Here is a 13,791-nt window from a genome sequence, read left to right on the forward strand (position 1 = left end):
ATGTCCAGATCAGTTAACCAGTGGTCCTCTGTAAGATTCCTGCCTGATTTCTCGAGATTTCTGTCATTTTTTAAAAAAAAATCCTGCCTGTCGGGCTCTACAGGAAGCGCAGTTTCATTCTACAGGAAGTCTTCTACAGGAAACGCAGAAAACAACCATGCAGAAAGAAAACCTGGGATTTTTGGCGAATTTCAAGCTCCAAACGAGGTAGGATCGGGGAAACTTCATTGTGCATGATTTTTTGGTGCAAAATGGTGAATTGAACATGGAATTAAATTAAAAACATGAGAGGAAAAGTCTGCTTGCACATTAAAAAAAGGTGAAAAGTCTGCTTGCATATTTTCTGAGTTCTACACAGTTCTTTTTTCCCTCTGCATTTGAAGTTTGGCTTCTTATTTCTCACCTTCTTCTGAAAAGAGAGATGCAACCTTAGGAACTAAGCCTGTGTGAAAGAATGAATTTGCAAGACTTTCCACTTTCTAGAGAAAGAAAGAAATAAAAAAAACTCTATGTTATTTGTTCTCTGATCTGTCAAAAAAAAAAATTGATTTCTTTTCAAAAACTAAGAAGCAAATTCAAGTTGGAAAAGTTTGAAGAGAGGAAAAATTGGAGTTTTTTTGTGAAAAACACGAAAATTCCAGGAGCAATAACATGTTTACAATAGGGGCAATGAGCTGTCTTTTTAGAAGAAAACATGGGTTTTGCAAAATTTCTGGCTTCAAGAGACGAAGAAAACAAACAGTTTTATTTGTTGCATGTTTATGCAAAATAATCGATGCAATTCTAGGGAAGAATCAAGCCTGAAGAATGTGAAAAAACCAATGATGAGGGAGCACAAATCATTCAAGCGGAGGGCAAAACAAAGGAAGAACAGAAAAGAAAAAGACTACAGCAGAGAAGGCAGAAGCTAAACAAGATGAGAAGAAAGCCAAAACAGAGCGTGAGGAAGCAAGCTAACAGAGGTAGAGAAGACAAAAGAAAAGGAAAAAAGGAGGAAGAACCACATCCAGCCAAGCAGACCAAAACAGTTGAAACCGTTTCTACATGAAGCCAGAAAATAGTCAGTACAGGACTTTCTACAGGAAGTCTGGAAAACAGAAATAGAAGGAAAAATCGTCAAAAGAACCAATCACGATTGTGGACACCCCAGCTACACAAAAGGAGAGGTCTCCCTCCAAGGCATCCATCACCTATGACCGGGGAAGCCCGAAGACATCTACCAGGAGAGAAAGAATGAAAGTGTTGGACACAAAGGCCTCTCTACAGGATGCTGAGACAGTTCTACACGAAGCTGAGAATTCTCTAGAAAAAGGAGCACAGGTCGTGGGAAGAAGCACAGAGAAAAGCATGGTTTCATGACCGAGAAGAGGACATCACTTCAGAAGCTTGGCATGATAGGGAGGCCACCAAGGCCATCAAAGATGAGGAGATAGATTGGTTGCTCAGAGGATGAGCAACACTTTCAGTGGGGGGGTGATGATGAGCCCCAAAAATGGATAATTATATGGGCTCATTCAACCTCCTAATTCAACTTAATCCACCATTCTCATTAGTTTATTGCATGTTTTTTATTATATTTATGCTAATAGAGTGAATTGGGTTAGTCATTATGCGAACAAGTCTAATGGGTGCTTTGTGCAGATTTTTAGTCAATTTTGAGACAAAATCAAAGGTTGTAATGAGCACTTGGCAGCCAAATTCGTGGAAGAACAAGGGAGAGGATTTGTAGGAAGGTGTCCCCTTCATTTATGGGCCCTTACCTCGAATTCTCCACCATAAACTCAAAGTTCAAGGGCCATCAAATCAATTATCACAAGGGCATCCGAGCAAGTGCTAGTAAAAGTGTTGTTAACTACAAGTTTTGGCAGCCGAGTTCCTAAAGTTTAGGAGGCTTGTTGGGGTCCTCAATTTGTATAAATAAGAGGGTTTATGGCCTCATTTCAGTTATTCACTTTGTATGCAGAAGTTAGCTAGTTTGTAGTTCGATTTTTAGTCATTCTTTTAGTCATTTTTAAGGCAGTAGGTTCGCTCTGCATTTCAACACATTTTCAAGTTTTTTCTTGTGGACAGTTTTTGGAATGTAACTATTCTTTTGATCAATAAAGATGAATCCAGCTTTGCACCAGCTCTAAATCTCTCTTAGGAGGCTGTAGCTCTTGGGGTTGGTCCCATCTCAAGTGCCCAGTACCTCCTTTGTTTATCTTTATGTGTTTTTGCTGCATTCTCAAAATAAAATCTGCTATTTAGATTTAAATCTTGTTTTGTTGTTTAGGTTACTTTTGATGATTAAAAAGGATTTTGATGTTCAGATTGAGTTGATAGGTTGTTAACATGGAAAAGCTTCAAAAAAGGGCCATCAAACACCTATGATTTCACCTCTCCCTCAGTGGGATCAGGAGCTGGGATCAAGGTGACCTTGCTGCCCACAAAAACACTGACTTTGCTTTTCCATGCAATCACTAGTATTTGATTTTCATTTGTAGAAGTTGGTTACATGTTCAGATTTTTTCTTGCTTAATTGCATAAGTTAGTATACATGGTTTCATTGCAGTTCAAACTCCTGTTCATTCTCTTTACTGTCAGCTAGATCATATTAGGTCAATGTAACTAGGTCTTTGACTTTACAAGTCTTCGTTGGTTCAGTTGGAAAAACAACTTGCAGACCACCTGTACCACTTCTCTACCTACCCATACTCCATCAAACCCATTTGCTCCATCCCTCAACTCAGCTTCTTCCCTTACGTTTTCCATTTTCTCACATAACCCTAGTTTTTGTGCAACATTGTTCTACTCCTCTTTGAACAAATCCAGCCATCTTCATCACTCCTTAGCCTCATGCGCCAGGTCCTGGACCTCCTCACACCCTTATCTCACCTCCATACCCACTCCATATTTCTTCCTCCATCCATCCTCCAAAATCCCATTTCTGAACATCCTGTAGAAAAATTATAGACATCCTGTAGAAAATCACAGACATCCTGTAGAACCCCTGCAGACTTCCTGTAGAAGCTCACGAATGAGGTTTCTTGATAGCAAAACTCTATGAAACTCTCTGTAAGGGTGTTAGGGACCCCTTAGGCCCTCTCTGAACCTTCTCGACCTCCTCCAAGCATTTCCTCTCGCCAATCCACCTCTGCACAGTCAAAAACAATTAAATCGCATGCATGATAATTCTGGCAACTTATTCAAAAATGCAAAAAGATGTTTCTTTTCAGATTTCACTTCAGAAGTAGATTAGTCACATGCATTTTACCTTTCTAAGAGTCAATGGAATTCCTTTCTGTAGCTTGCATCATTTTTCTTGCACCAGTAGGGTTAATCGGTAAAACTAGGGTTTGCTAGGGTTTGCATTTCCTTTCCGCTTTCAGTTTCTTTCTACAAGTAGATTAGCCTCCTTTGAGTTAGATTTCATCCATCAGTTAAAAAGATTCTTCTAAGATCTCATAGAAGTTGGCTTAAGCCCCTAGCGGACTTGTGCCAGCTGATCAAGTGACAGCTGCGGCAAGCACTGGTACTTGTGCATACAGCACCGTCGCTTCCAAGTTTGTTACGAACTACTGGGTTGATAAAATTAAAGAAGGGAGTTCCAGGTGTCGCAGCATTATTGCTGCAATACTGGGGCTCACCATATTGTACTATTTCTCTCTGCTGAATTATTGAAGATAAAAGAATATTTGATCAAAGGGTTTCCCCACACATTGTGGGGTTTGTCCCTGGCTAGCAGCCACATCTTGTGTCTCTTTTCTTGGCTTGTTTTTTGTCGATCATTTAATGTTCTATCTGCACTTTACTTTATGCACATGTGATTACTAATCTATGGAATATAATAAGAAAAAGAAGTAAATTGTTATAAGCATAGAACATACCATAACTTAACAAACCCAAACTTGGGTTCCAAGCCCACAAGACACACTTGCGTGTCAAGTCCTCCACAACCCTCTAGCATAGGGTTTGGAGTACCTCCCAAGCTAAAAAACACAACAATTTCTAGTTGTGGAAGAATCACATCAATTAGAGTTTGTATGCATGTAACACCCCCATCCACCCCGTACACCATCCTAAGGGTAGAATACGGTATTAATATTATTGACCCAACCTCCATAGTCCTGTTATGGAAATGGGGTCTTAAAACTTCTTCATTTTACAAGTTCCTTGAAACTTAACATAAAAATTTCCAGTGCGTCCGACTCAGCAAGAGATTTTCGACGATGAAAAATTTATTGAAAACTAATTGTTATGCAACCAGCACACAAAATAGAAGAAAATATAGATCAACGACTTCAAGATCGGCCTCTTTGAGAGGCAAACCTACTTTACATTACACAAATGAAAAATTATTGGATGATACAAATGACAATACCTCCTTTCTATATATAGGAGTCTAGACTCTAAGGGGTCACAATATAACCAAAGCTGACATAAAAATAATAATATAAGGGCACAACAATAAAAATAGTGGGCTTCTATGGGTTATGATGAAAGGAGATTTTGGGGTAAGGAAAAATCCCTTTCATATCAATTTTTCGATCCTGAGGTCTGTGGGTTATGGCCCACTCCTCTTTCATTAATGTTCATTTGCGCTTAGGCCTCAAAAACCAGGACCACACAACTATCGGAATACAACGAGACATAACCAACGAGCACCGGTCCCACTCGAACGCACAAAAACAGACCTCAAAACGAATCAACTCCATTCCATAAACTATCAGGTCCTCTTGAACTATTAAACCATGCACACATTTGAGCGCGATCGTCATTCGATCAGTCAACCGACGGACAGTCCTGATCGCCGGAACTCAACAAGGATTTAACCCCACTATATAAAACCCCATTGGGTCCGAAATCTGAATTAACCTCCATGCTTGTTCGTACCCGATATCCGTCTGATCAGTCTTTTAACGAATGGTTTGATCATCTCTGAATTTCAACTAGATTAAATCTCAGCTCATAACATCATCGGGTCCATCTTTGGGAATACCACTTATGGTTTTGAGGCTGCCCGATAATCGGTTTACCACCTTATGAAGACCGCTTTCGCTACCTAATGCCCTTGCATCTATGCCATGCGATGATTGTCGATCTGTTGATCGGATGATCGAAATTTATTTCCTCCGCCATTTTCCATCATTAATATCCGTCGATCTGGATGATCCGATGGTTCCCATTCTTTATCACCTACGCTGTTGATCTTTTGCTTATTGATGGAACTACGCTACAACATAGAGTTCTATTCCATACTCTGAAAACTCTCACATCACTCCATACAACGCTCACTCTATGATATCGATTTATCATGGATCACCATCGATCCTTATAGTGATTGATGGTCAATCAAACTTGCAACTCTGGAACTTTCAAATAGTTTATAAAATACACACAGGCACTTAAAATCAACATAAGGCACACTTTTTTGTATTACATAAAAATTACATGCTAAGGCATTTTAGCCTTAGAACAAGCTCCCAATCGATTACATTTTGCTCACTCTGGTCTACACAAATTCTATTTGTCACTCCCTCTCATCTCTCCCCACTTGAACATGCAGGTTCATCATATATATATATATATATATATATATATATATATATATATATATATATATATATATATATATATATATATATATATATATATATAGATATAGATATAGATATAGATATAGATATAGATATAGATATATATGTATATATATATATAGATATAGATATATATATATATATATATATATATATATATAGAGAGAGAGAGAGAGAGAGAGATATATATAAGGGAACATTGGATCAGATCACTATGAAGGATTCGATCACACCCTTCCTCAAATCTCTCAACTAAAGCCCTAAAGCTCGCTATAGAATACATATATATGGCTAATTACATTTAATTAAGTCTCCTCGAGACTTTATTCATTCCATCACATTAGTTTTGTTTTAACAGATTTCTCCGGTTTAGCTCCGATGGTCCACATCCTCTTCCTTCCTCCACTTTGGATTCCTCCTTTAATGAAGAGTGTCAGATGCTCCTACATCAGATTCCCGAAGCACAAAAATTTATGACCTCCTGGTCATATGCTTCTCCTTATCCTTAGCAATTCTATCCACTTCTCAGTGGGACTGTCTTCGTGATCTTCTATGAGTTGCATCCAAACCTCTGTAGTAATAGTCTTCCTCTGCTACAGGATACCTCACCAAGCTTTCTCCTCTGAGCTTTAGTCTTTTGGCATCCTTCTGGTTCTCTCATCTGGAACCAATTGAGCACTCCTTGCTATAGGTTGTTGCAATTCTTCTCACCTTCAGTTGTCGTTCTCTGCATGACAGTAAGACCATAAGCTCTCCAACTTTATCAACTGTACCTCTTTTCCCTTCTTCCTTCCATAGGAAACCTCTTTCCCTGCTTTGATACCAAATGATGAAAGAAGATTTTTGGGTAAGACAAAATCCCTTTCATATCAATTTTTCGATCCTGAGGCCTGTGGGTTATGGCCCACTTCTCTTTCATTAGCGTTCATTTTTGCTTAGGCCTAAAACACCGGGACCACACAAATATCGAAATACAACGAGACCCGACCAACGAGCATCGGTCCCACTCGAACGCACAAAACTGGACCTCAAAAGGAATCAACTCCATTCCATAAACTATCGGGTCCACTCAAACTATTAAACCATGTGCACATTCGAGTGCGATCGTCATTCGATCAGTCAACCGACGAACGGTCCTGATCACCGAAACTCAATGAGGATTTAACCTCGCTGTATAAAACTCCATTGGGTCCAAAATGCAAATTAACCTCCATGCTTTTTCGTACCTGATATCTGTCTGATTAGTATTTTAACAGACGGTCCGATCATCTCTGGATTCCAACTAGATTAAATCTCGGCTCATAACGTCATCAGGTCTGTCTTTGGGAATACCACTTATGGTTTTGAGGCCGCCCCATAATCCGTTTACCACCTTATGAAGACCACTTTTGCTACCTAATGCCCTCGTGTCTATTCCATGCGATGACCGTCGATATGTTGATCTGTCGATTGACATTTATTTCCTCCGCCATTTTCCGTCATTAATATCTGTTAATTTGGGTGATCTGACAGTTCCCGTTCTTTATCGCCTACATCGTTGATCTTCTGCTTATTGATGGAACTATGCTACAACACAGAGTTCTCTGCCATACTCTGAAAACTCTCACATCACTCCATACAACGCTCACTCTATGATATCGATTTATCATGGATTGCCATTGATCCTTGTAGTGATCGATGGTCAATCAAACTTGCAACATTGGAACTTTCAGACGGTTTATAAAATACACACAGGTGCACAAAATCAACACAAGGCACACTTTTTTGTATTATACAAAACAATTACATGCTAAGGCATTTCAGCCTTAGAACAAGCTCCCAATCGATTACATTTTGCTCACTCTGGTTTACACAAATTCTATTTGTCACTCTCTCTCGTCTCTCCCCTCTTGAACACGCAAGTTCATCATATATATATATATATATAGATAAGGCAACATTGGATCAGATCACTGTGAAGGATCTGATCACATCCTTTCCTCAAATCTCTCAACTAAATCCCTAAAGCTCGTTGTAGAATACATATATATGGCAGATTACATTTAATTAAGTCTCCTCGAGACTTTATTCATTCCATCAAATTAGATCTATTTTAACATATTTCTCTGGTTTATCTCCGATGGTCCACGTCCTCTTCCTTCCTTTGCTTTGGATTCCTCCTTTAATGAAGAGTTTCGGATGCTCCTGCATCAGGGTACAATAATAATAATATGGGGACAACATGGGCACAACAATAACAATAAGGGGCTACAATGACAATAATAATAAAGGAATACACTACTATTATAGGGACCTAACATGCCCCTCTCCTTCAGAAAAGTGTTGTCCTCAATGCTTGAGTAGTTCTAGATGATTCTGTACAAAATTCTCATCCTCCCATGTGGAATCCTCAGTGGGTAAGTTCTTCCACTTGATGAGATACTCTGAAATTTATCGATTTCGTAGCTGTCAAGTTCTTGTTTCTATGACTACTTCAGGTTCCAATATGATTTTTCCTTCCTTGTCAAGTTTTGGAAATATTTTTTAAACTATGAACTTGTCACCTATAGCCTTCTTTAAGCATGAAACATGGAAAACTAGGTGCACTCAAGAAGCTGCAAGAAGCTCCAATTTGTATGTCATAGTACCAATCTTTTGCAACACCTTGTACGGACCATAATAATTTGGTGATAATTCATTATCCTTCTTAGCTTGCTTGAGGGACATTTGTTTGTATGGTTGTATCTGTAGAAATACCCAGTCACCTACATCAAAACTTATTTCATTGCGATGTTGATCTGCCTGTTGTTTCATTCTATTCTGCATGAAAGTGAGGTTATCCTTTAAGAGTTAGAGAACTTTTTGTTGATGCTCGATGTGATCTTCCACTACTTGAACCTTAAAATTTTCTCTTAAATATGATGTGATGGATGGTGGATGATATCCTTAAAGTGCCATAAATGGGTTCATTTTTGATGTCGTATGGAAGGAAGTTGTATACCACCATTCAGCTAGAGGCAACCATTTGACCCATTGGTTCTGTTTATTAGATACAAAGAAATGAAGATATCCTTCCAAACATTTGTTCACTATCTCAGTTTTCCCATCAGATTGAGAATGATAAGATGAGCTATGAGCTAATTGAGTACCCAGACAAGAAAATAATTATGTCCAAAAATTTCCAGTGAAAATGGCATCTTTGTCGCTTACAATAATCTTTGGTTTTCCACGTAGCTTTTGAATTGTTTCCATAAATGCAGTAGCAATTGTATTGGATTTATAGGGATGAGATAATGCACAAAAGTGTGCATACTTGGTAAGCCTATTAACTACCACCATGATGACACTCTTTCCTTTGGACTTAGGTAAACATGTGATAAAATCCATTGAAACCTCCTCCCAACATTGACTTGGAATGGATAAAGGTTGTAATAGACTTGGGGTCTTAATTGTTTCAACTTTATTTTGTTGGAAAACCAAACATTCTTCCACAAACTTTTGAATATCAGATTTAAGGCCATCCCAAAAAAAATACTTCTTAACCCTATGGTAAGTTTTTGAAAATCTTGAGTGCCCTCCTAAGGGAGAGGTGTGTAATTCCATAAGAATCTTTTGTTTGAGTTGGGAATTCTTTCAAAGGTATAAGCGATCTTTGTACCATAACAAATCATTTTTCCAGCTAAATGTATTAGATGTACTGGGATCTTGTCGTAACTTTTGAATGAGTTCCCACACTTCTTTGTCATTCTTCCATTCATCCCTTGCTTCTTTTATCCAATCTGGTTTGATAATAGAAATGGAGCAAAGCAATGCTTCCACATCCTCATCCTTTCTTGAGAGTGCATCTGCAACAACATTTTTCTTCCCTTTTTTGTAGATGATTTCAAATTGATAGCCCAACATATTTGTGACCCATTTTTGTTGCTCTTCTGAAGATAATCTTTGTTCTAAAAGGTATTTAAGACTATCATGATCCATTTTTACCTTGAAGTGTCTTCACATTGGGTAAGGTCGCCATCTCTTAGGTGCATGTAGTATTTCCAACATTTCCTTCCCATAAATAGCTTTGTGTAAATAATTTCTTTTGATTGGACGACTTTTGAAAGTAATGGGTCTTTCTTCTTGCATTAAGACAACACTAATTCCATTTCCTGAGGCATCACATTCCACAATAAAGGTTTTTGTGAAGTCTGGCATAGCTAAGACCAGTGCTTGGCACATTGCTTATTTAAGATGTTCAAATTCCTTCGTTGCTTTTAGATTCCAAGAAAATGCATCTTTCTTCAATAATGTTGTTAGAGGTGCCATTATTCTCCCATAATTCTTAACAAACTTGCGATAATACCCTGTCAACCCAAGAAATCATCACAAATGCTTCATGGATGTGGGGATTTTCCACTCCTTAATGGCTTTAATTTTGTTAGGGTCTACCTTAATACCTTCATGAGATACAATATGACCCAAATATTACACCTCTTGTACTCCAAAGAAACATTTGGAGGTTTTTGCATATGATTGTTTCTCATCCAATAGTTTGAGCACCCTGTCAACATATTGAACATGATCCTTCAAAGACTTGTTGTAGATTAGTATATCATCAAAAAATACTAACACAGATTTTCTAAGGAAGGGTTTTGTTAGTTCCAGTCTTCGCAGCCTATCACCAGGGATCAAAATGGGCTCTTACTATGTCTGGTTTTTAGAGAGGTTTTGCACATGATTTTTAGTGCAAAACATGTCATAAGTGTGTCCATCAGAAGTAGCTTAGAAAAATATTTCCAATGGTATATCACAGTCCAAAAACCGGCTCCCGGATCAGAAGATATGACCAAATGAATGGTTGACTCAAAGATCTCCCAGCACAGCAGTTCATGTATTTAATGATCCAGAGGAAGGTAGGAGATGCTAGTGGCTGGTTTTGTGGTTGGATTGTGATAAAGAAGAAAAGAACATAGCATTTGAGGTCTATTTCTGTGCTTCTAATCATCATCTCAACATATGGCGAGCTCATTTCTTTGCTTTGATTGAAAGAGATATCCATGAATCTGTGCAGATGGCACTGTACATTGCTGACAGTGATATTTCTGATGAAACGTTTACAGCTACTGATCTCATGGTTCTAGAAAGAAATACTTGGAGATTTATAGGTATGAATCTTGGGCGAGGCAATTGTTATGGGCTATGATTCCATGCATTGCAAATGATTCGGGACATTTTGATGTATATGGATAGAACATATGTTACAAACCCCAACAAAACACTTGTCCATGAACTTGGATTAAATATGTGGAGAGACCATATAGTTCATGCTGCAAAAATTGAGGATAGGCTATTGAATACTCTTCTTGAAATTATACATTGTGAAAGAACTGGAGAAGTCACCAATCGAGTTTTAATGCGTAATATCATTAAAATGCTAACAGAGCTGGGACCTTCTGTTTACCATGACGATTTTGAGAAACATTTCGTTGAAGAAGCATCAACTTTTTATTCTATTGAATCTCAATAGTTTATTAAATGATGTGATTATGGTGACTATCTACAGAAAGCTGAGAGAAGGCTAAATGAAGAGATAGAGAGGGTTTCACACTATCTTGATTCAAAGAGTGAGGTAAAATTTACAGTTGTTGTTGAGAGAGAAATGATAGCAAATCATATGTATAGGTTGGTGCACATGAAGAATTCAGGGCTTGTAAGCATGCTTTTGAATGATAAGTATGATGATTTAGGACGCATGTGCAACCTATTTCGTAGGGTTCCTACATGACTTCCTATAATCTGAGATGTATTGACTACCTATTTAAGTGAAACAGTGAAATAGTTAGTCACTGACCCAGAGAAACTGAAAGATCCAGTGGAATTTGTGCAATGCCTTCTTGATGAGAAGGACAAGTACAAAAAGATTATAAGTGAGGCTTTTAGCAATGATAAAACCTTTCAGAATGCCTTAAGTTCATCTTTTGAGTATTTCATCAATTTGAATGTAAGTTCACCCGAGTTTATTTCTTTATTTGTGGATGACAAGTTTCGGAAAGGCCTCAAAGGGGTCAACGAAGAAGATGTTGAAGTGGTTTTGGACAAAGTGATGATGTTTTTCTGGTATCTTCAAGAGAAGGATGTCTTTGAGAAGTACTACAAGCAGCACTTGGCTAAGAGACTTCTATCAAGCAAGACTGTTTCAGATGATGCAGAGAGGAGCCCAATTGTAAATTGAAGGCTGAATGTGGTTATCAATTCACATCAAAATTAGAAGGTATGTTCACAGATATGAAGACCTCTCGTGACACAATGCAAGGTTTTACTTCAATGTTGCATGCATCCAGTGAAAGCAATGAAGGCCCTACTCTAGCTGTCCAGGTTCTCACAACAGATTTGTGGCCAACACAAATTGGTGCTAGGTGCAACTTGCCTAAAGAAATCTTGGCGGTGTGTGACAAGTTAAGGCATACTATCTTAGCACTCATACAGGCTATAGGTTGACATGGCAGACAAACATGGGAATAGCAGACCTAAAAGAAACCTTTGGAAAGGGTCAGAAACATGAACTTAATGCCTCAACTTATCAGATGTGTATTCTTATACTTTTTAATTCCGCATAGTGCTTGAGTTACAAAGACATTGAAGAAGCAACAGATATACCAACCCCAAATTCCATGCGCCCATGCATCCAAAAACACAAGTCAAACATCAAAGCCAAGGCAATCTAAGGAGGTGGCACTGCACTTCTTGTTGTGGCACTGCACTTCTAAAAGTGTGGCACTATGCATAGCCCTTTGGTGTTGTGCGTAGGACTCAGCACACTTTCAAAGCTCCCATTTGCCTAAGTTACATTTAATTCAACCAAACAGAGATTCTGCCAAAGAAGCTCCTACATCTGCCTTTTTCTCAACGGGCCTTCAATCTGGACATAATAAATTCACAGCAGGAAGATCAGGTGGGAAGGTTCTTTTGCCCCCTCGATATGCCCCAATGCATGCAGAAATTGGAAATATGGATAGGGAAGTGCAAATTGCTGGTCCAAGTGATGATGTTGATCCTTTTCTCGACGTTGAAACATATAGAGGAATCACAGATACATATGCTGGTATGCCTGATGAGTGGCAGAGTAATCTTCTTTCTATTCAAGGGGAAGATGAAGTTCAACCTAAATATATGACTATGAAAAAGAGAAATCAAGAGAAAAACCTACAGAAAAAATATGGTTATGTATTGAAAGCTGAAGCGCAACATATTTCAGGAAGAAAGGAGACTTCAAAGCCAAAGGGAGGTGTGCAAAAGTCAGAAGCAAAGAGACAACACAAAGGTTACTGCTGCCAGAAAAGGAAATGCAAAGAAGCAATCCAGAAATTCGGAAAATTTAATTGAGGATGAGTGCTTAGAATTGAGAGATCTGCAAATTACATCCAATGCAGTTGGCATCGAAACTGATGAAACTGGCAGACCAAATTCTGAATATCATGAAGGTTTACCAGGGAGGTTTCCACCTGCTTCATTGAAAATGAAACAACTTTGTCTGGCCCATCCATGGAAGGATTCAAAGGAGAATGTCAGAAATCTGTTCATGGTTTTTTGATTTTTATATACTTTAGCTGATGTGATCAGTTTGTGCCCATTCACACTGGATGAGTTTCTTCAGGCTTTCCATGACCATGATTCAAAGCTACTTGGGAAAATTCATATTGCTCTTCTGAAACTTCTTCTAGAAGATGTTGAAAGTGAACTTCAGAGCTCTGTCAGTGCTGGCAAACGGATTCAATGTGATTCTTCTCTAAATGATGGCAGCTTTCTGAGATTAACTCAAGCTGTAAAATGTCGAAGCTTTGATGTTACAGTTTGGAAAGAATTCTTGAATCCCCTTACGTGGCCAGAGATTTTGAGACAAGTTGCAGTGGATGTTGGCTTTTGTCCAAAGCGAAAGAAGGAAATGCAAATGCTTAGTAAAATTGTTGATAAGGAGGGCAGTCAAACAGGATACCATGGTTTGGTTCCTGGGACATTGAAGGCTGCACTATTCCGCATCCTGTCGTAGGAAGGGGCTAATGGTTTGAAAATTCCTAAGATTGCAAAACACGTGCTTTCCCCATTAGAGGATTTTCCTCCACCTGTCAATAATAACGAGGCAAAAATTAAGGTCATAGGAGTTGGTGGGGGTGGTTCTAATGCTGTCAATAGGATGATCGAGAGTGAAATGAAAGGTGTGAAGTTCTGGATTGTCAATACAGATGTGCAGTATGAT

General features: G+C 38.5%; 1 pseudogene; it reads left to right on the forward strand.

Annotated features, from left to right (window-relative positions):
- Positions 1–10,608: 10,608 nt before the first annotated feature.
- LOC149250873 (cullin-3B-like) lies at positions 10,609–13,584 on the forward strand (annotated as a pseudogene).
- The last annotated feature ends 207 nt before the right edge of the window (positions 13,585–13,791 follow it).

Source organism: Pinus tabuliformis, chromosome 7 (assembly GCF_031772625.1).
Source record: "Pinus tabuliformis cultivar Carrire ecotype Pingquan chromosome 7, CPIR1, whole genome shotgun sequence".
NCBI lineage: Eukaryota > Viridiplantae > Streptophyta > Pinopsida > Pinales > Pinaceae > Pinus > Pinus tabuliformis.